At 41.1% G+C, this 27073-nt stretch overlaps 1 protein-coding gene across 2 annotated transcripts in view; it reads left to right on the top strand.

Moving 5' to 3' along the window:
* CANT1 (calcium activated nucleotidase 1) overlaps window positions 1–27073 on the top strand; it is an 847030-nt gene that overhangs the window by 34641 nt on the left and 785316 nt on the right. For both annotated transcript variants that reach the window (XM_044084991.1, XM_044084989.1), the window contains exon 2: window positions 3171–3307. The gene's annotated coding sequence lies outside the window, so the exon portion shown is untranslated. The remainder of the gene's footprint in view (window positions 1–3170; window positions 3308–27073) is intronic.

Genomic DNA, 27073 nt, shown 5'->3' with positions numbered 1-27073 from the left:
GTTCCCGTACCTGCGGTCTCGCAGTGTATCTCCGCCATGGATACTGGATCCCATTCCAGACCTGATTTCACATCCGGCGGGATTACAAACCCCGAACCTGGTGAACCTCAAGCTTGCGGCTTGGTTGCTCCAGTTCCACTGATGGCTAGGACTCCCGGTATCTCATCTCCTGTTAAGGCCATTCTAGTCAGCACATAAGCCGACTACTAGGAAGATTTACTACAGCAAATGGAAACGCTTCTCTGTCTGGGCCAAAGATAGAGGCCTGGATCCATTTACAGTTCCTATTCCTACTATTCTAGACTTCCTGTCTCTGATATTCAGACAAGGAGCAAGTGCCTCAACAGTTAAGGTGCAATTGGCAGCCATCTCACATTTCCATGTGGGAGACTGACTAGGATCTTTGGCTTCTACAAAATTATGTAAAACCTTCTTACGGGGCGTTTTCCTCTTGAAGCCTCCGGTGAAAGTGGTGGTGCCTCCATGGGATTTGGCCTTAGTCTTACAAGCCTTGACAGGCCCACCCTTTGAACCCGTGGCTTTGGTTCCATTAATTTTCTTGTCCTGGAAAACAGCCTTTTTGGTTGCCATTACTTCAGCCAAAAGGGTATCAGAACTTCAAGCCTTATGTATGAAGCATCCTTATCTCATTTTTCATAAGGATAGAGTGTTCCTTAGGACTAATCCGTCGTTCTTACCTAAGGTGGCTTCGGAGTCAAATATCAATCAATCAATAAACTTACCCGTGTTCTTCCCAAACTTTCAGAATAAAGGAGAATACACATTGCATAAATTGGATGTGCACAGACAACTGCGTTTCTTCCTGCACAGGACTAAGGATTTTCGCAAATCGGACCAGTTGTTCGTGTCTTTTGCTAAATCAGCCATGGGTAAGGCCATTTCCAAAGTGACTATAGCAAATTGGATTTGTCAATGCATAGTCACGTAGACTCCCTGGAGACCGCTTTTGCATATCAATGTCCTAGAGATGAGGGCGGTGCTTCTAGCTGCAAGCTCTCCACAACCTTCTACCTCTGGGGACTATTGTAATCCAGACAGACATGTCAGTGGTCTGGTACATCTGGTACATAAACAAGCAAGGAGGAACCAAGTCCTACCCACTTTGCCGGAGGCTATGAGAGTGTGGGAATGGGCGATATCCACCAACCCGCTTTCTGTGGTAGCAACGCGACATTCCGGTCGGTCCAACATTTTGGCGGACAAACTGAGCAGAATGATTCTCACTCCGTGCAGTGGTCTCTCAATCCATCAGTTGAAGCAGATCTTCCGCAAATGGGGTTGGCCTTGCTGCGATCTTTTTACTTCTCCTTAAACACAAAATGCAGCGAGTGCCGCAGTACTTCCCAAGAAGAATCCCAGAGGCTGTAGTCCTTGCTTGCCCGTCCGGTCTACTTTATGCCTTTCCACCCTTCCGCTCATAACCAAGTTCATACAGAAAGCCCGCCGGTTGGGGAGCAGAGTTATGCTCATAGCCCCATTCTGGCCTTGCCAGATCTGGTTCTGCATTACCGGTCTCGCCAAGAGTGTATCTCCGCCATGGATACTGGATCCCATTCCAGACCTGATTTCACATCCGGCGGATTACAAACCCCGAACCTGGTGAACCTCAAGCTTGCGGCTTGGTTGCTCCAGTTCCACTGATGGCTAGGACTCCCGGTATCTCATCTCCTGTTAAGGCCATTCTAGTCGCAGCACATAAGCCGACTACTAGGAAGATTTACTACAGCAAATGGAAACGCTTCTCTGTCTGGGCCAAAGATAGAGGCCTGGATCCATTTACAGTTCCTATTCCTACTATTCTAGACTTCCTGTCTCTGATATTCAGACAAGGAGCAAGTGCCTCAACAGTTAAGGTGCAATTGGCAGCCACCTCACATTTCCATGTGGGAGACGGACTAGGATCTTTGGCTTCTACAAAATTATGTAAAACCTTCTTACGGGGCGTTTTCCTCTTGAAGCCTCCGGTGAAAGTGGTGGTGCCTCCATGGGATTTGGCCTTAGTCTTACAAGCCTTGACAGGCCCACCCTTTGAACCCGCGGCTTTGGTTCCATTAAATTTCTTGTCCTGGAAAACAGCCTTTTTGGTTGCCATTACTTCAGCCAAAAGGGTATCAGAACTTCAAGCCTTATATATGAAGCATCCTTATCTCATTTTTCATAAGGATAGAGTGTTCCTTAGGACTAATCCGTCGTTCTTACCTAAGGTGGCTTCGGAGTCAAATATCAGTCAATCAATAAACTTACCCGTGTTCTTCCCAAACTTTCAGAATAAAGGAGAATACACATTGCATAAATTGGATGTGCACAGACAACTGCGTTTCTACCTGCACAGGACTAAGGATTTTCGCAAATCGGACCAGTTGTTCGTGTCTTTTGCTAAATCAGCCATGGGTAAGGCCATTTCCAAAGTGACTATAGCAAATTGGATTTGTCAATGCATAGTCCACTGGTACTTATCTGCAGGCAAACCGGTTCCTACCGGAATTGGCCACTCACGAGGGCTGTGGCCACCTCTGCAGCCTTCTGGTCTAGGATCCCCTTGGACGACATATGCTCTGCAGCTACCTGGTCCTCTTCACATACGTTTATTTCTCATTATAAGTTGGATATGGTATCGAGAGGTAGGGCTTCCTTTGGCTCTCGGTGCTTCGAATATCCTTCCATAGGCCAGGGGTTCTCCCTAGGTAGCTGGGGACTCTGTCCCACAGGTTGCAGAGCAAATGAAGTAACTACTTCAGATAAAGAAGTTATGTACTCACCATAACGTTCCATCTGAGTAGGTACTTCATTTGTCTGCAGCCGACCCCCCCCTGCCATCCCCCAAACCTTTCGGGATTTCTGATCACCAAAGAGATCTTGTTCTGCCTTAGGACAGTTTATCTGGTGTTGCTTCCTCTATCGAAGGTAGGAGTTGTGTAAGAGGCAAAAAAATTCGATCTGAGGTAATGTAGCACAACTTAGGTTTAACGAACAGCAATGAGCTCAGTGATACTTTAAGCAAAAAAGCAAAGACTGCTTTATAAAATTGTAAATTTATAAAATGGTACATAAAATCTTGTGGTATGTTCTGAGCATCAACAAGTTTGTTGTTGAGGTGATAAGGATTGCTGCTTTACTGCTGTTCACTGTGGTTTGTTCTTTCTTAAAAGGAATCCAGTCTTTCTTGGTAACAAAGTCGTGCTTGTCAGTAGAAGTTGTGCATTCATCTTCCTGATGTAATCCTTTACTGCAAAACTTTTTATGCATTGGTAGAATGTGCTGCACTAAAGTAGGTACACACAGTAAGGTAAGAGCTATTTCCTTTACTTTTAAGATTTGATTGGCAGAATCTTCTAATTATTAAACACCTATACAACTTAAACGCATTTTATGTATATGTGTGGGTATTAGAAACATTTTTTTTGTATTTCCTTCATCGTACAAATGTTTGTCTGAATTTTCAGCATTTATAGTGCAGTAGCACACATACATTTTATTTGGCAATGTACACTTGATAGAACTACCTTAGTTTTGGTTTTCAAAAGGAAGTGCACAATGAAAATGAAACCTGTTGCTAGATGCTTTTGTGTCAGAAGTGGTACACTGTTGTCTGATAAGAAGTCCAGCTTCAGTAACCAGTTCCATGATATGCCACAAGCATTAATAGGACCTCTTAACTAATGAAACTTGGCCAGGCTACAAGCCATTCACCTCACTTCCATTCATGTATCACTCTCCCACAGTCTCCATTTCTACTTTACCATGTGAAGACCTACATTCTGCATGATGTATACTGTTACCTCCATGCAGAAGGATTCAGCTTAGTCTTGCACCTGCAGTCCTAGCTCAGGCTGACAGATTGGAGGATGTTCGTGTTACCCTGCTGCAGTCATCACATTTGGGGTTATCCTGTCGTCAGGCGGTCCCGCAGTCAGCCTGAATTCCAAAGTCTTGGTCCGGCGTCGGTTGCTGTCGCTTCTTCCCTGACGTCAGTGCGCCAGGGGTATATAGGAGGCATCCAACGCCATTTTCTCCAGTCTTTCTTGCCGCGCGGTGCCCGAAGCAGAAGCAGTTCGCAAGTGCCGGTTGGCCGACTCCTGAGATTTTCAAAGTCGAATTTCGGATCCGAAGTCTTCAATAAAGCTAAGTACCCCGTTGGGGAAACTTTTCTTGCCTCAGACCGATGTGAGAAAAAGTTAACAATTGTATTTCTTGTGGGAAGCAAATGCCTCATAAGGATTTTCATTCTTCTTGTATACCTTGCCTAGGCCCAGACCACGACGTCACTGGTTGTCGGTTTTGTGCTAGGTTCAATAAGCGAACTATAAAGCGACGCTTTGATTTCGCACGACACTACTTCGGTAGGAAATTTAATTACACTATGCCATCGGAGCAACCGACTACCGGCGTGCACAAAAAACGCAAAGATAAGGACAGGCAGCCTAGATCCAAGCCAGACTCCGAGGCCTTGGCTGGGCCGGTCACCGGTTCACCGGTTTTCAGTGAGGTGCCTACGCAGCCCCTGGCTACTGCAGAATTGGAACCCCAGACCGCTTTGGATTCTCTGGCGGAGAGTTCTAGGCCTACTGCAGAATTGGAACCCCAGACCGCTTTGGATTCTCTGGCGGAGAGTTCTAGGCCGACACAGCCATTTTCTTTAGGCCCTACTGACGACACTGCAGAAGGAGAAGCCGGTGCTGCAGAAACACCTTCGGTTTCTGAAGGTGTCTTCAGACCGACTACTCTCACCATAAAATCTTATGCTAAGCGTAAGACTCCTCTAAAACCAAAAAAAGACTGCACTTCAGTCTCCAGTTCAAGGCCCCATGCCTAAGAAACAGATGCTTAAAATGGCTGAAGATTTGATTTCTTTAATCAGGGGTTCCCAACCCCCACCCGACAAAAGGCCTAGACAAGAGGAGCATTATGCCTCCTCTGATCAAGTGTCTATTTCCTTCCTCAGGCTCCTCTGAGGAACAAGATTACTCCTTTCCCCCTTATGAAGATTCTGATTCTGAGGAATCCATTCCCTCAGCTTCTCCCCCTGAAGTCTATTCCTTTGGGGAAACCTTGCATACCATGAGGGTACATTTCCACTGGGAAGGTCAGGACTACTCCGACTCAAAGAAAAGGCTCAGAGTTTCTTTTACTCCCCCAGCACAGACCACTTGCTATCCCCCCAGTTTTAGACATTGTGGATGATGTTTACTTAGAATCTAGTCTAAATCCAGATTATCTGCCTCCTGCTCCAGCCAAACCAGATAGATACTATAGAGTGCCTGACTCACACAAATTCCTTTACAAAAGCCCTGTTGCTGACTCAGAGACTATCTCCCAGGGTCCCAAAGGGGCTAAGGCTTCCATGGCTTAAAAATCCTGTACCCTCTGAAAGGGACTCCAGAGCGCTAGATAGGTGGGGGAAGAAGGTTTACACCTCTGCCACTCTAGCTATGAGAGCACTAAATTGTCAATTTCACATGCTTAAATACCAGCAATTCCTAATGTCTCAAAACAAAAGATGAGCAGGGACGCCTTCGATGTCATGAGGAGTGTCTTGGCCACTGAGTCAGCTCCAATATCGGCCCCACTGGCTCCGTCCCCTGTAGTGCCTGTGCTAACCTCTGCTCCTCCTCCAGACCGCAAGCGTAGGGAACCGGCGCTCCAGGGCACCCCATTGGGTGTTTCCTCTTCTTCCGAGGCCTCCCTTGTAAGAAGTGCAAGAGGAAGCACTGACTCCCCTGAGTCTGTCACTTCTAATACAGACTTAGATGATTTGGAAGGGTCCCGGAGATCCTCCTCTGAAGATGTTTCCTTCTCGGACATGCTAGAAATGCTTAAGCAGAGGGGGAACTGTAATCCCCTAGCCCCTACCGAGGATGAGTCTGTATTTCTGGATGCGTTCGATCCCTGACCTTCCACCTCCTGGGTTTCTTCGCCTTTCGATCCACTTATGGCAGTGGTGGCTCGAAAGGCTTGGTCAGCTCCAGATACAGTGGAACCAATTCCGAGGAGACCTGGCAAATTCATCACAGCACCCAAAGATAAGCAGTTCCTTACCAAAGGTGTTCCTGTTGATGCCATGGTGGTAACAGCAGCCACCAAAAAAGAGTTAGCGGAGACCTCTTCGTCTGTCCATCCTCCTAACAAGGAGTCTAGGACCATGGATAGTTACGGGAAGCGAATGTTCACTTCAGCGACCTTTTCTATGAGGTCACTGAACTACTTATGTCATTTTACCTGGCTTCAGAGGGATCTCCTTAAAGAGCTCAGAGATGCACTTCAGGATCCATCAGCTGAGGGGGCTCAAGCTAAAGTAGCTTCCCAGCTGGCGATGCTTAATTCCATAGTTAACTCCTCCATGAGGCTCATTTCCTATGCAAATGATGGTGCGAGTAGAGCCGCAGGTACGGGTGTGGCCCTTAGGAGGCATGCATGGATGTGGCTGTGTAATTTTGCGGAACCCTTTCGAGCGTTGTTCACCAACACCCCCTTTGATGGTTCCTTTCTTTTTGGACCACAGCTGAAAAACACCCTGACTAAGTGTGAGCAAGAAGGCAATACTCTCTCTGCCGTGGGAGTCCATTTTTCCACTCCTAGACCATACCCCAAAGGTCAGAAGAGTGGCAAAATGTGGTTCCGAAAATCCCAGGGAGCCTTGCCTGACACACGTAGCGATTTTTTTTTTCCTCCAGGGGCAGAGGAGGAAACAATAACAGACGCCGCCCTCGTGGCAGAGGGGGTCCGCAGAACCAGGGCAACAGAGAATCCTTCTCTGATAAGTTCTTTCAGCATCCCTGAAGGGTTGCCCGGCTGTTCACCTCTGGAGGCAGTCAGGGGAAGACTTTCACTGTACCCAAAAGCCTGGCAAAATTTAACACAAGACAGATGGGTACGGTCCGTTATATCCGGAGGTTACAAAATTCCCTTCTGTCAACCCCCCCTTACCTTCAAGGAAATCCCTTCCAGATGTTCCACCCAATCTGAAGAATCAAGCAGTAATAGAAGTCTCAAAACTGCTAGAAAAAGAGTCATCCAGGAAGTTCCAGCAGACTAGCACGGATCTGGAACTTACTCCAGGTTCTTTTTGGTACCAAAAAAGACAGGGGACTGGAGATCGATTCTGGATCTCAGCAGACTAAACAGTTCTATACAAAGAAAGTTTCGGATGGTCACGCTTCAGTCCATTCTACCCTTTCTGGGTCAGGACAATTGGATGTGCTCGATAGATCTTCAGGACGTGTACTACCATATCAAGATGGGCAGGTGCTCCAGGAGATTTCTTTGCTTCCAGCTGGGAGCCAGTCATTACCAGTTCAGAACTCTGCCCTTTGGTCTCACCACAGCCCCCAGGGTGTTCACCAAATATATGGCAGTGGTCACGGCTCACCTGAGACGTCGAGGATTCCAGGTGTTCCCATATCTAGATGACTGGCTCCTCACTGCTAATACCAGGCATCAACTTCTACAAGCCAGGGACTACACACTCACAATCTGCTCCCAGCTAGGCATTACAATAAACTTCGAAAAATCTGCCTTGTTGCTCTGTCAGTCTATCACCTACATAAGAGCAGACTGAGACACAAGGAACATGTCCGCAAGGCTACCGCCAGAAAGGGTGTCTACAATTCGTCAGCAAGTACAAATTCTAATGCAGAGCAAAATAATCCAAGTCAGGTTAGTCCTTCAAACTCTGGGTTCCATGGCGGCAGCCATTCTTCTAATCCCACTGGCCCGCTTTCAAATGAGGATCCTTCAGTGACTCCTGTTCACACAGTGGTCTTTCCAACAGCTGCCCATGTCTCGCATGGTCATGATTACAGACGCATGCAAAATGCACCTTTCCTGGTGGATGGTCTCCTCACTAGTGACTCGGGGCAGACCCTTCATTCAGCCTCTTCCGGTAGTCACAGTGACCACAGACGCCTCCCTGATAGGGTGGAGGGGGCATTATCAGAGCAGGACAGTCCATGGCACTTGGCAGCCTCACGAGTACCATCTGCACATAAACATCCTAGAAATGAGAGCTGTGCTCCTAGCGTTGCAAGCCCTTCAGGACTCTCTTCCTTCTGGGACCATTGCAATTCAAATGGACAACATGTCAGTGGTGTGGTACATCAACAAGCAGGGCGGAACTAGGTCAGAACCCCTGTGTTGAGAAGCACTCGGACTGTGGCAGTGGACGATCCTCCCAACATTTTCTGATTGCGACGCACATCCCTGGGAGGTCCAACGTCATGGCGGACAGACTCAGTAGAGCTATCCTCATGCCTCACGAGTGGTCTCTAAATCAGGAAGTTGCAGATCTTATCTTCCGCAAATGGGGATAGCCTTGCTGCGATCATTTTGCCACCATCTTCAACAGCAAATGCAGCAATTAACTTCTCCCTTCTTCCGCTTCCAGGTCACTCACCCAGAGACACTGTAGTCCACGATTGGCCTCAGGGACTTCTTTATGCCTTTCCTCCATTTCCCCCGATTCCAAAACTCATACAGAAAGCAATATCATTGGGTTTGCAAAATGATCCTCATTGCCCCCTACCGGCCTCGACAGATATGGTTCCCGTTCCTGCACCATTACCTTCTTGATCAGCCCTGGATTCTGGATCCGATTCCAGACCTACTGATTCATCAATCAGGTGAGTTGCATCAATCCCTCCAAACCCTCCAGCTCACAGCTTGGTTGGTCCACTTCTAACCTTAGCCAAGCTTCCTAGCATTTCCCCGGCTGTACGTGAGATTATTGTCTCCTCTCAAGTCCACAACCAGAAAAACCTATGCTAGTAAATGGAAATGTTTTTCTTGTTGGCAGAGGCTAGGAACGTAGATCCCTTTTCAGCCCCAGTCCACGAAATTCTAGAATTCCTAGCACAACTTTTTCATTCTGGGTCCGCTTCTGCTACAATCAGGGTTCAATTAGTGGCCATTTCTAACTTTGTCAAATTCAAACATTGTCTCATAAGCTCTGTAAAGCTTTTTTGAGAGGGACCACTCTCCTTAGGCCTCCAGTGAGAGATCCCCCTCCTCCTTGGGACCTTAATCTGGTACTAACTTCCTTAACTCTGCCCCCTTTTGAACCAGTAGCGTCCTGCCCTATTAAGTTTCTATCTTGGAAGACACTTTTTTTCTGGTAGCTATTACTTCAGTCAGATGCATCTCTGAACTTCAGGCACTGTGTGTTCGTCCTCCATACTTGTTTTTTCATAAGGACAGGGTTTCTCTGAGGACTAATCCTTCGTTTCTTCTGAAAGTCTGCTCAGAAAATAATTTAAACCAATATAGGCCTTCCTGTGTTTTTCCCTAACCACCCCAACAAGGCAGAGTACAAATTACACCAATTGGACGTTCATAGACAATTGCGTTTTTACCTGCACAGGACTAAGGAAATAAGGAAGTCGGACCAACTATTCCTTTCCTATGCTCTAGACAAACAAGGTCTCCCAGTTTCCAAGGTGACCTTATCCAGGTGGTTGTCTCACACTATTACTTTCATTTATCAATTAAGGAACAGTTCCTTATCAAACCAAAAGGTCATTCTACTAGGGCCTTGGGCACCTCTGTAGCCTTCCAATCTAGGTTGCACATGGATTCTATCTGTGCAGCTGCTATGTGGGCAAATCCTCATACCTTTACTTCTCATTACAAGCTAGATATGGTCTCCAGGAGCAGAGCTGACTTTGGTTCCACTGTTTTGAAAGAGTCTGTTCCAATGAACCGCCCAGGACTGTAGTTGCTAGAGATGCTGTCCCAACCAGCAAGAACGAAGGCGAGATAGACAACTTAACATAAAGAAGTTGTGTACCTACCATAACGTTCCATGTTAGTTGTGTTCATCTCGCCTTCTTTCTTGCGTCCCACCCTCCATCCCCCATGTCCTATTGGACCGAGAGGAGTTCTGGTTTCACTGGCTGAGTGTTCTCTGCTTTGTTTCCTCTACTGACTTAGAGAGTATGACAGGTATACTCAACCTGTTTGTATAGACAGGTTTATTCTCTGGCTATGTCTGGGGTAGCTATTTCAAACGAGATCTGGGTAGCTATCGCTAGGCATCATGGGATAAGGGGTAGCCTCGAGCCAGTAAACAGCTCTCGAGCTATAGAAGATGGCCGAGTCGGAGCCGAGGATTGGCTCCGATCCCAACTAGCAAGAAAGAAGCGAGATGAAGACAACTAACCTGGAACGTTATGGTAGGTACATAACTTCTTTTTTTGCTCTGATGTTGTCATTCGAGTCTGTGCAGGCAGATTTTACTGCCTAATGTGGACCTGACCTTAACATAAACAGGGATGCTCAGCACTTGTCAAGGTTGGGTCACGCACCATTCTGGTGCTTAGCTGGTTTGTCTTTTTCTGAACACTGGAGCATAATCAGTGCACTTCATGCACCACATAATTTTGGTGGCTGTATAATGCATCATCATACCTGTGATATATAATGCATCATCATACCTGTGATACTGCCAGCCCAGCTGTCTAGAATTGTGTAAATAATTCTGTCATTTGTGACTATTGATAATGATTTATACAGAACTGTATGTTATGCACTGAGCTTCAAGAATGTAACCACAGCATACCCTGCTGTGACATAGAAGATTAACTTACAAAACTTCAAGAAAATAAGTTGAAATTAAGTGCTTTACGATGTGTTACAAAAGTTAGTTTGAATGCAGCAAGAAGACAGGATATCTAGAGCTAAAAGTGTTTTCTATTGTCCTGGAGAGAAGTAATTACTAGGTCTAAAACGTAAAAGTGTTTAATTGTTTTACGACTTCCAGTTCTGAGAGATATGCATTTTTCACACAGAAATGTTAAATTTTGTTAAGTTTCTGTTAGCCTGGGACCTGAAGGCAGGTGACAAAAAGTGACATTATCCAAGCTAACCCAGCAGTAATGTTTGATATTAATTTGGGAACTCTCTCAGAGACTGTGTATTTTGTCTTTGACCTAGAAACATCCATCATCAGCATTCTGCATGCGTGTTGTCTGTAAGTAAGACTTGGGGCATACTGTCTCTCATAGATATAGCTAGGGATATAGTAAATATTAGTTTGAATGTTTTCTGTATTTATTTGAGACTGTCCTGCAATGTTGTTTTAAAAGATTTCCTGTGATTCTGAACTCTGCAGTTACTGTGTTTGAGTATTGTCTTGTTCTTTTATTATTTATTATTAAATATATTTAAACCTATCTTTGTGGTTGATATTTGTGAGATATTTAAGCTCTTGGAGTACTTGCATATGTATTTGGTGACACTGTACAGACCACTCCTAAATAGCCTTGCTCTTGGTCACACTTAACCATTTGGTACACAGTAGATTTGGTCACCCTTTGGGAAGGAGCTTAAAGTAGCTGATAAGTGGTTCTGGTGGCAGTGATAACTATCTTATGGTCTGGGCAGAAGGGGACATAACTAGTAAACCTGTGCCGACATTTTCCAGGTATGTGTTTGTGTATAAATCAGATTTCAAAGTGTGTGTGTGTGTGTGTGTGTGTGTGTGTGTGTGTGTGTGTGTGTGTGTGTCTGCTACTTGAGCATGGACAAAAAGTACTGGTGGGACAGAGGGAGTGTTGGGAGGACTTGGCTTGTAACCCTGGCTAAGGACTCAACTCTATAGCTGTGCCCATGGGGAGTCTTATTGGGGATCTACAGGAAATAAATGTGCATCCAGCCAACAAATAACACTTCTCGTACCATACACGAATGCAGACTGTCACGAACTCCACCAAAGACGAAAACCCAGGCACTAGAATGGAAATACTAAAAAATCTTCTTTATTGCTAGTAAAAGTTAAGTGCTTTCACCCACCAAGCGTGGGCTTCATCAGAACAATTGTAAAAAAATCTGCAGACCATTTAAATACTAATTTTGGTGCCTAAATATCGGTTTAAAATAAATTGTGAACTTACACAATACATACTTCTCATTGTATATTGAATGATTAAATGTGCTTCTTAAAAATGAATCCGTTGGATATATTACATATGTACAATATAATAATTAATATATGTGTATATATAATAAAACTTTTTTTTTAAATATTAAATTTATAACTAAGTGTTCATTTTATAACAAGGTAAACAAACCATAAATATTTCATTTGCATTGTAACTAATATAATTTCTACTAAACTAAACATTCCTATTCATCAAATTAATTATAACACCGTAATAACCACTATACTAATGATACATAAAACTATAAAATGTGAAATATTTAATTAATGTATATATCAACTAATTAATACACCAGTAGTAATGACGAATATATAAATGTATCTATGTATTAAATTCAATTAAATACAATTTAATTTGCCTTGTGAACGTATCATGTAACCAAACATTAACACATCTAACCATAACTTCATTTGCATTTTTGAATTTAAACAGGTTTGATTGTAATATGGTCATTGAGCCCAGGTAGTGTAGATGCGTCTGTAAATAGTTGCCACCAGATCTCCTTATAACCCAAAGCGGCCTTGTAATTGCCTCCCCGGGGATCTATATTGATGTTCTCTAAGGTAGCAAACCTAAATGTATGATGAGCACCCCATTTCTCAATGTGCCTAAAAAGTGCATTGTTGTTGTCCCTTCTAATACTATACATATGGGCATAGATTCTCTTTGACTCCTTTCGATTTTCCCTATGTAATACCCTGTGCTTTCTGTACATTTTGCCATCTATATCACTAATTTAGAGTTGCAATTCCCCTGTCTAAATTTAATCTTTGTTTTGTTAACATTATCCAATGTCACTCCTTCCCTCTCCATAATAGTGTGACATTGGTTACAATGACCACATTTGGTAGTATGTTTAGTATTGGTGAACAGCCCACTTCTTAGTCTACCTTGTTCTAAATGCATCTTTAAATTACATCCCATTTTGAACACAAAGCTAGGTTTTTCACCTAAAATATTTCCTCATCAACCATCATTACATTCCAGTTCCTGGTCAATCTACCTTTAACCTTATTAACATAAGGACCGTACTTGAGAGTACATGCTCGTTGATATCTTTTGTTAGTAGTTTCTAAAAATCTAATGTCATTCTCCCTTTTGCTTACACCTAAAAGTGGGGGGTATCTTTTACCCCATTCATTAATGAATATTTCTTAACGTCATTCATCATGTGTCTGGGGTATCCCGGTGTGTGATGAATTCCAACTCCTCTATCATGTCTGCATAAGTGGAAGTCATACGTGCTGCTCTTGTGCATTGTCCCTTGAAAATATTGTACATCAATATTCTGGGGTGATTACTAGTATATTCAAGGTAACTATTGAGAACTTTTTTGAAATATTCTTGATTTGAATCCCCTATCTCCACTGGAAATAAGTGTCCAAATGTACAATCCCCTCACAATTGCACGTATATGTAAACCTCAAATAACTGCTACTTTTGTTCAGATATTCAAAAAAAAGTGTTTAGACTCTCAAGGTTGCCATCCCATAGGATAAAAATATCATCTAAAAACCTGGAGTAATGTCTTATGTGGTTGTGATATCCACTTTTGAAGATGACAGATTTTTCCCAATCCAACATAACCAGCTTAGCAAACATAGGAGCACAAGCCGCCCCCATTGCTACTCCCCTGGTCTGCTGATAGTGTTAACCCTCAAAGTAGATATAGTTGTGTTCCAGCACTGTAGACATACACTCCACTGTTAGACACACCGTGTCCCAGTCTAAATTTGCATATTTCCTAATGCTGTTACAAAAAGCTTCCAATCCCTCTTACTTGGGGATACACGAAAAAATGTCTACTATGTCATTTGTGACCTAAATTAGCCTTTCATCTGTGATAAAACTACCCACGAATTCCCAGGAGTCCTTTACCATATGAGGAATTCTACCGTACAGGTGTTTTAACCATGTGTCAATTGCCACACCTAATGGAAACACTTTAGACCGACTTCCTGAAAATATAAGACGAAAGGGGGGGATCATTGATATTTTTATGAACCTTAGGAATACCTACTATGGTCGCTAAAATCGAATATTCAACCTTCAAAAAGTTGTATGTATCAACTGTAATTCTATTGTCTATCAAAAATTCTTCTGTAAACATATCTATATGTTTGTATGCAAAGTGCATTTCATTTATAGACACAGTTTCATAATTTCCTGACTGCTGAAGGATTTCATACATTTTCATAGTGTATTCCGTAGCATCATAAATAATGGCTTCCCCCTTTCCTGGCTTCATTATTCGAATATTTGAGTCCTCCTTAAGATCCTTGAGTAAATTTAATTCATCATCAGTCCAATTACTTTTAATTTTTCTAGCTCTGGTGTTATTTTGTAGTTGGTAAATCTCTCTAATGACTAGTTTTTCATTTACAGACACACACTGGTACATTGAGGGTACATAAACACTTTTATTCCTAAGTGTATTTTTTTCTTGCCACATGCGATTCATCTAACTTGTCTTTAAACATAATAGCCAGATTTATAAGAAATATTTTTATCTCCGTCAAACAATCTACTAAATGAAAACATGTAGTGGGAATGTATTTCATTCCTCTAGACAAACAATCAAAATGTACAGTCCCCAAATCTAAACCAGTATAATTATAAATCTTGAATTTCTTATAAAAATGTACCACCCCATCAACTGTGATGTTACCACTATTGTGAGTGTCACTTACTAAACTGGTTACCAATGTCTCACATCCCTTCTCCATCTCCCAATAACTTGTTCCAGACCTGTATACTTTTTTGTATAAAACATCATCTGACCCTGTTGTCATGTCCTGGAATCTGATAAGCCTGCTGAATTCATGCCTTTTACCAATGCCCTTCCTTGTGATAAAAATAATAAGGCTATTGGAAGTATGGAAAAAATGTTTACACTTCCTGTACTCTGGGATTTCATGCTCTTGACTATCAGATACGTATGACCAGGTATCTCTTGTGCTTGTTGGGAGACCTTGGTATACTTTTATGTGATATGCCTGATTCTGGTCATATGTATCTGATCTCATTAGCTAAGAATTCTGTTAAATGTAGTTGATGTTTCCTCCAGAGTAGCTGCTACTGGCTTTGTTCTGAGGAGATTTTCATGGTTTGGGCTCCAATATTTTCCTGAGGATGTTGAATCTAAAATCTTGGCTGTCTCTCTGGAAAGTGTCTCTGTTTGGTCCTGCTGCTGCGGACATTTTCAAAAACCTGTTGGAGGGAGGAGACTTTAAACAGATCTTTATCTCTCTTCTGTTTCCAAGTTTCAAAGAAACTACCGTTGAACAAAAGGCCCCCATTTCCTGACAAAAAAGCCTGCTTGTAACCGTGCGCACCCGCAAACCACCCTCCCTCGTCTATCAAAAAACTTTCCCTATCCTTTCTAATCTAGAAGTCGGCTACCAAAGACAGTAGTTTTTTCAATAATTCAAAGCATTTACAGGATGTCCTGGCTTCTCTTTCTCTTTCACACAGATCAGACAGTCCCCTCACCCATGCTCCATCAAACCAAATCCATTTAATACCTCAAATTCTACCGGAGTTATTTCTTCAGGGTACGTTACAGTAAGTCATTCCCATCAGAAGTATCAGAAGTGGACAAGGTTCCATTCAAAGCTTCTCTTGGTTCCCAAAATTAAGGGAAAATTGAGACCCATTCTGGATTTGTTGCTTCTGAACTTATTGAGTACCAGAATTCCATCTTCCCATGATTCTGCTTCAGGCTTTCTTGGTAACATTAGACATGAAATATGTGTACTTTCATCTCTTAAGCCATACAAAATCGCAGGTAACTTTTAAGGTTCTGTGTTTTAGAATAGCATTTTCAGTTCTGTGTGCTGCCATTTGGGCTTTCTGCTGCACCAAGAATTTACATGAAGTGCCCAACTGTGGTTATTGCTTTCTGCAGGCTTCAGGAAATACAGATTTTCCATTACTTAGATAAACTGCTTCTTTAGGCTCCTATGATCAGAAAACTCCTTCTGACCCACAACTTTACAAAAAAAAAAAAAAAAACTACTGTACTGTCTGGAATTTGTGGGGTTTAAGGTGAACTGTTATCTAATTCTCTGATGTCCATAAAGGAATGCTACTAATCACTTCTAGCTGTAGATGCAGCCTCAGCAAGAGAGATCTTGACAGCCCCGGAGTTTATGCCTTCACTGTTCTAATGATTCCTTGGGCCAGACTTCACAGAAGGAAGGTTCAGTGATGTCTCAGATCAATGTGGACCCAACATTGCTGTTCTTTGATCATCTGAGTTCCTCTATTGTCATTCATTAAGAGGGAGTTTCAAAGGTGAATCGGCTAAATAGCACTCAATCACAGGAGTGCCCTTTCTTTTTCCTCCCCTCTAGCCAAGACCTATACACAGATGATTCCGACCTGGCTTGTGTAGCTTGTTCTATGAATGTGAAGTTCAGGGTATGTGGCTCAAAAAGGAGAGGAAGAACCACATAAATTTCAGGGAAATGAAGATGGTAATTCTAGCCTTACAGTTCTTGCATCAGTTAATGGACTCCGGGCAATGCAAAGTTATATGGAACATAAACAGTCATGGTGGAACAATATCCTACAGAATAGCAATGACTGCTTAGGATATAACCAGTACAGTACAGCCTGTCCTTGCTAGCAGTTTATATTTCCTTGGAGAACAATTCCGTGGTAAATTACTTGAGCATATCCCAAACAGAACATCATGAATGGATGTTAAACAGAGAAGTCTTCCTGCAGACTGCCCATCAGTGGGGTACTTCTCAGGTGGATCTCTTTGTCAGAACAGGCAGCTCAGGCTGTCTTGTTCTTGGATTCCATACCCAAAGGCTTGGAAAATAAACACCATGTCTTTTTCCTAGAAGCGGAGATTCCTGTGTGCATTCTGAAAACAATGACGGACAAGCCAAAAATTGTACTGTTGACTCCCTTCTGGCCCAGACAGCAGTGGTTCTCCCCTTCTATTCCATCTGGCCCAGGGCACTCATCACAGGTTACCTCAGATAATAGTTGGCTCACAAAGCAAAGGGCTTTTTCATTCATCCATACCTTTAGATATTAAATTTAACCCTCCAGATGATCAGATTTTAATTGTTTTCAGACACCGTCTCCAAGGATATGCTACAGGTATTACAGAATGCTAGGAAACCTGCCACAAGTAAATCTTATGCTTCTAAATGGAAGAGATTTTCTATCTGTCACAAGAAGAAAGCGAGACCCCTTATCAAATGGATATCCCTATCATTCATTCTTGTGTGAGCTGATCAGTTCAGAGCTAGCATGTTCTATAAAAGCATATTCTGTCTGCCATTTCTGCCTGCCTTCCCTTGAACTGCCTATGTCTTCATGTTTTAAGGTCAAACAGTTTTAAAAGATGCCCTTCATTTTCGGTCCCCCTAGAAAATCTCTCTCCCCTTCCTCCTTGGAACCTGAATTATGTTTTACAAAAGTTAACTCTTTCCCTGCATCATTGACGTTTTCTACTTGGATTTGCTGGTGGCTGTTACTTCTGCCAAAAGGGTTTCTGAGCAGCAAGGTCTCATGGCTTCTCCTCTCCTTATGGCCTTTCATACAGATAGGGTTACCCTGAGGACTAACCCATTTTTCATGTTTAAAGTCATCAATGAGCTGTCATTGAACCTACACACTCACACACTCACACACTCACACACTCACACACTCACACACACACACACACACACACACACACACACACACACACACACACACACACTCACACACTCACACACTCACTCACACACACACTCACACACACACTCACACACCACAGCAACTTAATGCTGAACTTGTTAAGATAGCACTGCTTAAATTTCTTAGACTGAGAACTCTGAAACCTTATTTGGTAGTTCACACAGCCACACCCTTGTCTTAACCCCACATGCCTACAGTCAATACACATGTCTCTAACAGTCAAAAGGGTGTAGATTACATGCCCTTAAGGCCAAGTGTGTCTGCGTCCACCCATTTTATTTTGTTAGTAATAGGTGACAGTATCATCAGGCATTCAGTCAGCACCCTAACCAGACTGTTTAAGACTAGGTTGACAGCTAGCTGTCCTTTCAGAGCTGGGAACTAGAATGTACTAGGGGCTGTTTGATCCATCCATCCCAATAAATGTGTTTATGGCATAGTAGTGGTCCATGTAGAGGTGAATAATCTAAGGTGTTTGTACTCAGAGGGGCATGCAGAAGGATGTGATTGCTCTTGCAGTGCATGTGTCCCAGGCTGGAAATATGCTTGTCTTAAGAGCTAATAGGCCATTATGAAAATATTTGCCAAGATTCAAATACAAGATTGATAGCTTTAATAATTGGCTATGTAGTTGATGTTGTTCTAGGGTGGCCCAATATGGGTCAGTTTGGGACTGGATAGCTGACAAGCCTTCCTGCTTTACCAAGAATATCCTGCACCTCTCCTCCATGACTTTTACATTATTCCTATTGCCTTTGCTGATCCATAGTGCCTTTTTTAAATGGAATCAATCTACGTGACATTTCAGTGTAGTAAAAAGTAATGCAGAACATATTAAAATGGCTTTCGCAATGTCAAGAGTCTTAACAAAAAAGTGCCTGAACTTGAGGCCCTCCCGCAATTTGAAAACTTTCACATATGCGCAGTTTCAGAGAAATGGTTTCAAATCACTGAAAGCACCTCTGTTACTGGGTTTGATGTCTTCAGACTTCCTGTTATCCCCTTATGACTAATTAATTGGAATCCCAAATTTGAGCTTTTAGATTTCCAAATATCCCTAAGAAAGATTAATTGCCATTTCATAGGTAGCTGTAATACACCATATAGCAGTCTTGAAGCATTGGTCGAAATCCCCTTTAATCCTAACATGTTTGCATCAGGGTACTTCAACCCTCTATCAATAAACTGTCTGATCCACACTGCCAATGGTCTACATGCCTAATGCTTCCTTGTTATAAAAGCTAACTTCCTTGTACAAAGAATTGACCATCCTGTTGGGGTCCCAAGTATCCTTGAGTTTGTCCACAGAAATTTGGATCCTTCTTGTGTACTTCTATATTGATAGTCCTCTCTTCCTAAATCACACTATAATTCCCCACAGAATCCCTCTGTGTTGTGACTTCTCAGAATCAAATCTTCAGTTAGTTTGTGACCTAAATACATTTTGTTGTAATCATCCTCTGATGCCCCCATTGCTAAAGCTACCGCCTATGTCTTTTGACTTTTACTCCCATTTAAATAGTTAAATAGACCGCACTGGGCTGGAACTTTGCAGGCTCATTATTAAGGAGAATGAGAGAAGACTGCATAAATTAAAAGCAGGAGATCAACAAGTCGGTCAACTTCATTACCAATAATTTGGATTTGTACAAACACAAAATTTACTTCAATGGCATTTTTATACCACAAATCCGAAGGTTGTAGAGGTGAAAAGAAGGAAAGACAAGAAGCTGGAGCATGACAACTTGGATTATCAGAACAGGACAGTTTACCCCAAAGCCACAGGCGCTCAAGTGTATGCTCCCACTAATTTTATTTCATATAGAAACCATCAACTTCCTGAAGTGAATCACGATGGTGAGGTCCCTTTAGGAGACATCCCCCTCTGAGATCAGAGTGGCTTGCAAAGAAGCAACGACAACCAGTACCAACCCCAGGTCAGCAGACAAGGTGGAAACAAGTGAAAAGGAGGAACAATCAGAAGGGTGGATTTCACCATCAGAAATGATAAACATATCGGAGGAACAGAGTGGAGTGAAGGACCACAATAACATTTTTTTTTTTTTTTTTTTTTTTTAACATTTACAATTATACTTACTTATTTTCCCATTGGGCAAGTACATCATTCACTGTTCTTGAAGAGACTTAATTTTATTCCTTCAATTAGAGCCAGTTTGGAATGTACCTTATTAGACTTGAAGCTCTTTACCCAGAATTTGAATCTCCAGGTGGTGTTTGGTGACAAGGATGTACTACGGACTGAGGCCAATGTGCTTAAAAGGGAAAGCTTAGCCAACCCTCACTTGCACCATACCATCAACATATTTGAAAAGATTTGTGAGAAGGAGATTTATGAACTTGTTGTTTCCAATTGTTAAGTATTTGTATAACCTTTCCCCATCAGACAAAGAAACCCTTAAAGCCATCACCACAAACAAAGATATACGAAACCCAATAAAGGTGGTGGCTTAGTGATTATGGGGTACCTGGATTATGATGGAAGAATGTGCAGTTTGTTAGGAGACACCCAAACTTATAGTGCGATCTCCCTAAATAAAATATCTAGTGCATGCAGAAGTATTGAGGTAATTCTTGATGAATTGTTATTATTTGACAACATTTCACATCGACTATATGAATTCCTTTCTGTGGTCAATCCAGTGATTCCAAAAATACATTTGAATGTTGAGGATCCTCTGTTAAGGCCTATTGAGGCAGCAGAAGGCTCTATTACAGAACTTCTGACAAAGTTTATAGATGTGAAATTGAAGAACATGATTCTCCCATTCCCCCATGTCACCTCTATTCTTGGGACTTGCTTAACAAATTATGTCACATTAATGTTGACAGTATTTCTTTATTTGTTACTTGTGATGTACAAAGTTTATTTTCAGTTATACTCATGAAGAGGGATTGGAATGATTTGAATAAATAGTTCAAAGAGTGTGGGGGAAGGTTACAGACCAAAAAAATAAAGCCAGCACCCGACTCCTGTGGCATATTCAAAATTTATCACATAGCAAAAAGACAAGAAATTTCACAGTACACCAGCATGGTTGTACCGGTTTCGGCCAAAGCCTTCTTCAGCAACCGAACTTGATGCAAGAAATATTCGTGCCTAACTTGCTATCTCATTTTTATCTTGTAGGCTTGGAGCACCCTCTAGTGTACAAAAGAAAAATACAAAATTAACAATACACATATTGCAAATACAATTGCCTAAATAAAACTCAAAATAAAATATAAATGTGAATACATAGTTTAAATAGAGATGTTTCATAATTGATCATTCAACCCAGGGAAAAAGAGCCCCCAATTTAATGATCCACATTTTTTCTTTATTGGTCAAAATTTCATGTAATGCATGGGATTGCATGTTCTGAAGCCTAATATGGTCAATGACCATAAAACTAAAAATACCCGTTGAATGTTTAGAAATGTGTTTGTACAAAGAGCTAGAACCCTTCTTGTTCTTAATATCACTCAGGTGTTCCCTAATCTTTACCTTAAAAGGACGGGACGTTTGTCCAACATTAAATGCTCGACAATTGCACTGAGCCAAATAACCCAGGTAGTGTTACAGTTAGCAAAAAATGGGACATTATATACCTGTGGACAATTGTGTGAAGTAAACCTCTGGGATTTTAACACCCTAGGACAATGGGTACAATGGCCACATGGATAACAACCCAATATTGATTGGCCAAACAAACTGGTTTGTATGGTTGAACGTTAACCCTTTTCATACACTCTCTCTTATAGTGACTGATTAAGGATCCCAAAGACCGCCCTTTCCAAAATGAATAAAGACACCGATCCCCTAAATAGCTATTCAGAACATCATCTGATCTTAATAAATATCAATGTTTATGAATGATGTTCATGAAACTATTAGTATTTCTCCCATAAGTTGTAATTAATCTGAATATTTGTGATTTTTGAGAATCTCTAACCCTATATGACAGTAACTCGGATCTATCTTGCTGATTCGCAAATCAGTTGGCCCTAGTGATGTCACCCCCTTGATAACCCCTGTTCTTAAACCCGGATATAATCAATATTGGGTTGTTCCGTGGTTGTCCAGCTGCTGGTGTTTTTTTTTTTTTTTTTTCACTTTAAATAGTTTTATGGTAAGGAAAGCCCAACTCACAGCTGATAAAATGGGAAATCTAAAAATGAACTCCAGTGTTGGAATACATTTATAAATAAACTATGCAACAAGAAATTATCTAATGTTTATAAGAGGTGTCACCCCCCCCCCCCCCCAAAGAGCACATTTAAGCTTAAGAGTAGCATCAGGAAGTTTAAAATTGAATAATAATTTGCAGTAAGCTGAATTACTACACATCATTCTTGTAACTATGACAAGGACTTAAGCAACACGCAGCAATGCTCAGAGCTAGTTCTCAATAACACTGCCCACTCTGACCCAAAGGAAATGGCTAATATTCTAGCTGATAAATGTAGTGCACATTTTATTTTACCCACAGTTTGGGTCTGATTTCACAGACCCAATCACAATCTGAAGAAGTTTTAATTTCTCTTAACTCCTCAATTATCAGACCTATTATTGCATGCAATGCCCCTTTTGTCATGTATTTGGCAATACATATTCAACATGAGAGACCTCTGAGATTCCTAACTAAAAAGATCAGTGGCCTCGAGACCCTCAGTTTTCCAGACAGACTGACAACACTTTCCCTTTATTCAAGTCTGATACAGACTTTTGTGTGTTGATCTGTGTTTAGCCTTTTTCATATCTGACTTTTCTTGATGTCGTATTACTTACCAGAACAGATGTTCTCAAATACTTTGTTGGAAGCCGTAATCCTTCATTAACGGCTAAATAAAATAAATTGGAATGATGGCTTCATCCCATTTTATCCCCCACCCCCAGAACAAATGTCAACTACATATCTAGCAGAGTAACAACCTTGCAACTCTTAAGATAATCTTAGATAAGGAGGCAGCCTCAAATTCTCTCCTTGTATTGCTGAGCTTGAGGCTAGAGGGAATTTTTGAAATTGGTTTTAATGGGTACACTTTTTTAATACTGTGCAGAGTGATTGTCTAGTCCTTGAACCTAAGCTATGTATGCAGACCTTGTAACGATATTCCTTGCCTCAAAGAGCCCTGGATTTAAGAGTGCCTCAAAGGAGCATTTCACCAAAAATGAAATTGCATTTGTAGTATTATGTAAAGCTAGCTAGTTTGTTTTTTTCCTACATATGTAAGCTTTGCCTAATTAAATCAGTTTTCACATTTGACTGCATATTCCACATTTGTTCATTAGCTCATAGTTAGTTACTAGGCATGCAGTCCAGCAGACTATTTAAGAAGCCTAGCCCAAATTTCCCATTGTCCTGAAGCACTGTCTGATTAAACTTGCTCAAGGTCACACAGGTAAGCAAATGAAGATGGAAAGATTCAAACCCTGTACTTTGTCACAGAAGTCCTTCATTAACAAGTCAGAGCTTTAGTCCTCTGTGTCAACTGCCGGACTTGATGTTAGCCCAGCTTGATTTGTTAGCTTTGATTTATTAGTAAAAAAATATGAAACTGTATTGGCTTAGATAAAATTTTATTTCCCAGTTTATCTATGTATGTAATTACTGTATCTCATATTTGCATATTTAATTATGGCTAATTGAATGCTTTATGTATATTTGGAATGTTTTGTACGGGATTCCTCTGAAAATTAATTTCAAATTTATTTTGAAAAGGTTGCCCTAAATGAAACATGACTGTTGTTAGAAAGTGCATCACCAGTAACATTTAAGTTAACAGTAGACCAAAGACTGAATGTCTTTACTTCTGGAGGTGCACTCTATAATATGTTTGTCATTAAGACCCCAAGACTTGAAATAAACACCAAACATAAAAAATAAAAAACGTACAATAAGCTGGTTGTAGAAGTGTACACACCCTTAAACTAATACTTTGTTTAAGCACCTTTTGATTTAATTACAGCATTCAATCTTCTTGGGTACACACCTGCCATCAATTAAAGAGACTCTGATTAACCCCAAATAAAGTTTAGCTGTCCTAGTAGGATTTTCCTGACATTTACTCATTTGGCTGCTACAGCAAAAGCCATGGATTACATGAACAGCACAAAGCATCAAAGAGATCTCATTGTTGAAAGGTATCAGTCAGGAGAAGGGTACAAAAAATTTCCACAACATTGGATATACTATGGAACACAGTGAAGACGGTCATCAAAAAGTGGAGAAAATATGGGAAAACAGTGATGTTGCAAAGAACTGGCTGTCCCTCCAAAATTGATGAAAAGATGAGACGAAAATTGATCAGGGAGGCTACAAGTAGACCTATAGCAACACAGAAGGAGATGTAGGAATTTCTGGCAAGTACTGGTTGTGTACTACATGTGACAACAATCTCCTGTATTCTTCATATGTCTGGGCTTATGGGGTAAGGTTGCAAGATGGAAGCCTTTTCTTACACAGAAAAACATCCAGGCCCGGCTGAAATTTGCAAAATAATACATAAAGTCTCCCAAAACCATGTGGGAAAATGTGTTATGGTCTGATGAGATCAAGGTTGAACATTTTGACCACAATTCCAAAAGGTATGTTTGGCTCAAAAACAACACTTCGCATCACCAAAAGAACACCATCCCCACGGTAAAGCATGGTGGTGGCAGTATCATGCTTTGGGTTTGCTTTTCTTCAGCTGGAACTAGGGCTTTAGTTAAGGTGGAGGGAGTTATGAACAGTTCCAAATACCAGTCACTTCTGGCCCAAAACCTTCAGGCATCTGCTAGAAAGCTGAAAATGAAGAGTAATTTCACCTTTCAACATGACAGTGACCCCAAGCATACATCCATCTCAACAAAAGAATGACTTCACCAGAAGAAAATTAAAGTTTTGGAATGGCCCAGCCAGAGGCAGTCCTAAATCCAATAGAAAATCTGTGGGGTAACCTGAAGAAGGCTGTGCACAAGAGATTCCCTCGCAATCTGACAGATTTGGAGCACTTTTGCAAGGAAGAGTGGGCAAATATTGCCAAGTCAAGATGTGCCAATCTGATAGACTCCTACCCAAGAAGACTGAATGCTGTAATTAAATCAAAACGTGCTTCATCAAAGTATTAGTTTAAGGGTATGCACACTTATGCAACCAGCTTATCGTGTGTTTATTTTTTATATTTTTTCCCCTAACAGATTTGTTTTTCAGTTGAATTGTGCAGGTAATAGGTCACATTTAAGGTGGGAAAAGTTTTGAAATGATTTATTGTGGTCTCATTTTTTTATATTACAAAAACCTGGCATTTTAACAGGGGTGTGTACACTTTTTTTTTTATATCCACTGTACATCAAAAACTAAGCATATTGGTAGACACAAACTGAAAGGTGAATATTTAATACAGCACACAGTGATTGAAACTGTTGCCTCATTTAAGGATCTGGGTATATGGTTAGATTCAGCTATGAGTTTTTTTAATCGTATCAACCAGTTGGTTAATGATGGTTCTAGAACTATGGGTTGTATAAAAAGATTTATAAAGTCTTGGAAATCAAAAATAATGAAGTAATTGTTTGTTAGTTGCATTGGACCCAAACGTATGGAATAACAACATGGAAATGCTATAAGAAAACAAGCATAGAAAGGGCACAATGGAAATATACCAAGGGTATCCATGGATGTGAAAATTTTAATTAATATGAAAGACTAAAATATCTGAACTTGTGCAGTGTCTCTCACAGATATCTAAGAAGAGATCTTATTCAGGTATATAGGGCATTTAGTGACCACTACTTCTGGTAATGTTTGGGGTTAACAAACAGTGCTAGAGAATCATCAGACAACCTATGTGGAAGATTCTATAGGAATGAGAAGTGTACTAACTGGTTCTCTGACAGAGTAGCTGATGCATGGAACAGACTACCAAATTGCATTAAAGCAAGTACTAGTTTAGATATTTTTAAGAATAGCCTGGATACTTATTATGGGAACAAGTGTTTTGGTATATTGGCAAACTAGAAGGGAATTAATGTCCGTGCTTGAAATATTTGTATGTATGCGTTTGGTATGTACTGTAAAAAGCACCTGCAGCAATTGGAGAGACCTCACAGGTTTGTAACAAAGAAGATCAAGGGACTCCAGCACATGTCGTAAACAGACTAAAGTCCTTGTCACTTTACTCCGTATCATATTAACATTTTAGGGGAGACTTATGCCTGGCTTACAGAGCAATCACAGACCCATATTTAATGAACTTGCTGCATATCCGTAAATCAGAAAGGACTAGGGCCACCCATTCCAGGGACCTAAATATGGCCTGCGACTTAAATAGGACATGCTGGAGGGACAGATATCTCTCTCAGCAACTGATGCGCCTTTTGAATAGGCTACCTATTCATGTGAAACAGAGCACCTCAGTGACACTGTTCAAAAGGAACCTGGACGAGTAGAAGGGGCACTGTGAATTCTTACTGGGAATAGGAATAGCATCCACAACCCTCCTGGACATGGATAATCATTACTAAATGCAATCTTGGATATTAAATAACATTTCTATGGCATTATAGTGAGATGAAATGGCTAGGTTTGAAATGACCTCCTGGTCAATAGCGTAGTAGTCTCCTATGATCCAACATGAGTCTAAATTCAGTTATTTTCTTTATTAACCAAAATTATTTATTTTAAAATAGATATTTAGAATAACGATGGTTACTAACTTCTTTAAGTATCTTATTTAAACCATTAAGCAGATACCCACTAGTCAAAAAGTTGACAAAAGTGGACTCCCACGAGCTTCGAACCAAATTTGCAAAAGTCGGGGCAACTTTGCCACCAGAGCTACTCCAGTTCTTTGCTGGTATAATGCTAAATAATGTAGTATAATCATAAAATGTTAAAAAAATTATTAGAAAGAGTCATTTCAAGAGACAAACTTTTCCTTGGCAAAGTTGTTGGTACCTTTTCATGTCATGACTGCAAACTGTAGGTTTAGAAGTAGTTTAAGTTGTGTAGATTTCCCACATTTAAAATTAATATCAGAGCTAGAGGAAGATATGCTTGTCGTACTATGAATACAGTGTATTTGGCTATCTGTAGTGCATGCTGTCATTATTATGTAGGCAAAAGTGTTAGACAATTAAGGTTTTGTGTTCGAGAACATGTCAAAGCGGTCAGACAAAGGGATAATACTAATGCGTTATTTAAGCACCGTGTAAATTGTTGCAATTTCAGGAAATTTCATTTTTTGTGGTAGAGCAAGCTCCCTGGCTTAAATGAAAACATTAATAATAAATATTTGCTGAAATTAAGATTGCTTTACATAATTTTGATCTATTTTAAACTAGATTATTTTAGATCACTGTTACTTTAATTTTGTATGGATACTGGTGGTCATATGACATCTTCTTAAATATACAGCACATTATGCTCAGATGA

The sequence above is a fragment of the Protopterus annectens genome, chromosome 10.part0 (assembly GCF_019279795.1).
Source record: "Protopterus annectens isolate FY-2018-M chromosome 10.part0, PAN1.0, whole genome shotgun sequence".
NCBI classification, from domain to species: Eukaryota; Metazoa; Chordata; order Ceratodontiformes; family Protopteridae; genus Protopterus; species Protopterus annectens.
This window is presented reverse-complemented; position numbering and strand designations above follow the sequence as displayed.